Here is a 3,053-nt window from a genome sequence, read left to right as displayed (position 1 = left end):
TAGGTCTCACCAGCCACATGAGGAGGCACAAAACCCCAGTGAAAGGCCCTCAGTCGCCTGAATGACAAAAGTGGTCATCATCGAACCATGATGGACGAACTATATGTAGAGAAAAAATCACTTAACATAAGATCAAATAAATGTAGTGGGCTTTATTAATAATATTCTTTAAGAAAATCTAACTCACTACATTAACAATACCTTTCAGTCTCACATTCTGGAATCATCTCCCCTAAGATCAAATTACGACAACGCCACCTATGTAGCCCCATTCATAACCAATAGCTAATCTCTTCCCACCGTCACCATATAAACACACACTTACTTCATAACAGTCCTCATTTCTGAGGCTTCTAATTTGTAAGTACATGTTTGTCCCTTATAGCAAATGTTTTCAATACCATTGATGGGTGACGGGTGTGACAAGTCAAAAGCTTGCTGTAAGAGTCACTCAATTTTATCATAGCATTAATTATTATTTTTATTATTTATTTATTTTATTTTAATTATTTCTCTTTTTGGTCCCTTTTTCCCTACCAACCCCACCCTTTTCCTCTTCTCGCTAGACTTAGTCCACCACCTTGGCGATAACTAGGACACGGCTTTCGCTTATCTCCCTTGATCGGAGAAAGATAAATACACAGTCTCTTTGGTCTTACCCGCCGGATGGGTGGAATACAAATCACTCTTTCTTCCCCCCTCTCTCCCACGTCTCTCTTTGACCAAAGAGATCACTCGGATCAACACGCCCCTGGACACTCCAAGTTGCGACCCCCATCTCGAGTCAAATTCACCCACGTGAGAGATAATCTTTAGCCTAGGACATTTCCTGTTTCCGCCCACCTCTTCGAGACCTTTATAAGGTACAATAAGGCGGGACAGACACTCTCTTTCACTTCTCATTCTCGGTGATCAGTCGAGTCTGGACTATTTCGTACATTCTTACTATTAGAGGAATACCTGGTGGTAAGCCGAACTTAATCACAAGTTCCATCTTAATTACTTTGTGCATATTTTTCACTGGATATTATCATGTGTATTTTATTATTTCATTTATATTTAATTAGTGCATTGTGTATGTCTCACTGTCGTAAGTAGAAAACATAAACATGGCGTATATGTATATTTATGTATTGCATTAATCTATTAATGCTACGTTGCTCAATTGATCGTTGATGCATGTATATATTTGTACATCTTATTTTATTTCCGTTATCTCGGCTGACTGCGTTGATAATTTTACTAGAGCACTAATACTGCGCTTAGAGAAGATATGTGAATTATCTCCCCCTTTACTAATTCTACTTTGACGAGAGTTACGCCCCTTGAACGGAAACTCTCCATTCAAGAGCACTCCATTGTCTCGGCCGACGGCCGTATGTAAACAAACCGTCATGGTCGCTGACCACCGTCCATTTCTCCCCCCCCCCCCTTTTTTTTTATTCCAACTTGTGTTGTTTATTTGAGATTATTATTTCCCCTTTTATGTACATTTTTATATTGCTACTATCAGACATCTATTTTCCAAGTCCCATTTGTCATCATCTCCCCATTGTACTTAAAAGCATTTTTACCAATCTGACGAATGCACCTCAGTCGAGGGCATCGACAAGATGCATGAAAGCCATGTCCTAACTTGTCTTCATTTATCCGGAGCCTCCCTTTGGTGTCTGCCTATTTACTAATAAGTATCATCTCCTGCCTACTGGGATCGTTTCAACTATTTATTGGATCAATTGCATACTTATTCCACATCAATCAATATTTGGTGCTAGCCAGCACTGCGATCTACTACTTGGCGCTATCGGCTCTACTCGCCTGCCTATTCAACAGCCCACCTGTCAACTTATTAGGTACGACGTCCCTATAGTCTACGTGTATGTGCGAGACGTCATAGCTTCGCCTAATCTCCGCAGCTCACTGGACTTATCCAGCCAACTACGCTGCCCACGGCAGATCAGCTCTGCCCGCAGTACCCGTGTGCCCACGGTAGCCGGCCACCCGCCCTACTGTGCCCACTACAGATATCAGAACTTTGGATTGAGACTCCACAAGAACGGTATCACCGGCGTCCCTCTACCGGCTAGAGCGCCACCTCCAGCTGCAGAACCTCAAGCCAGGACACAGCCAGCTGCGACCCAAGCAGGACAATCAGCTAAGTTCAGAAGACAAAGTGACATACTCTCTTATTAAGTGCAAGAGTGATGATTAAATATAGTATTGATTAGAGATAGATGCAACCCCCCCCCCCTTTTTATTATTCTATGTAAATATTTATTTAAATAAATATTCTTCAATTTTTAACTTTGTATGTTTCTTTCATTGCTTGTCTCCCTGCGTGCCTGCGCTCCCGATTTATATGCTGACGGGTTGGTGTGTGTTAGCTTCAAAAATAATCATCCCCTCGACATTAAACCAGCCAAACAAACGTCACACGCGAAAACCTGTCACAACGGGTAAATCTTTCTTTTAGACATACTTGATTGTATAAATGCATCCTGCTGTCTTGTTTAGGTTTTGAATGTTGCTATTGTGTTACAGTTGTTGTCGGGTCTGAAGTTTCTGTTCCTATTTCTATTTTGCCATGTGTACCTGTTAGCGTGCCTATTAGATTCATATTCATCACGCCATATTGTCTCCTGATGTTAAAATTGATCTTATATTTACTATTATCATTATCATTACTAAAACATTTTTCCTTAAACTCTGTAATTTTCTGTAGTCAGTATTACACCTGCTTGTTGTTACATAGTTGAAATAGGTTTTATTATTATTGCTTTATAAAAATTCATTAATTTGTGGAATTTTTGCTAATTTATTTGATGCAGCTGGAAGGTAACTCTCATATTGTAGTTTCGGTGACTGTCTTTGAAAAGGTTTAAATTCGTTATCAGGTTTAACTCAGTTTTCATTTACTTTTCTTATAAGAAAGTGAATGCATCGTCTGCTGCATTGATTAAATATTATTAAACATGTCGATAATCTACTTTTGGCCATCAAAAAAAACATTTAGCAAGTTCAAGCCACTTAAACATTTTATATTTCATTTCAAA

The sequence above is a fragment of the Biomphalaria glabrata genome, chromosome 9 (assembly GCF_947242115.1).
Source record: "Biomphalaria glabrata chromosome 9, xgBioGlab47.1, whole genome shotgun sequence".
Classification (NCBI taxonomy): Eukaryota; Metazoa; Mollusca; class Gastropoda; family Planorbidae; genus Biomphalaria; species Biomphalaria glabrata.
Note: the sequence above shows the minus strand (reverse complement) of the source record.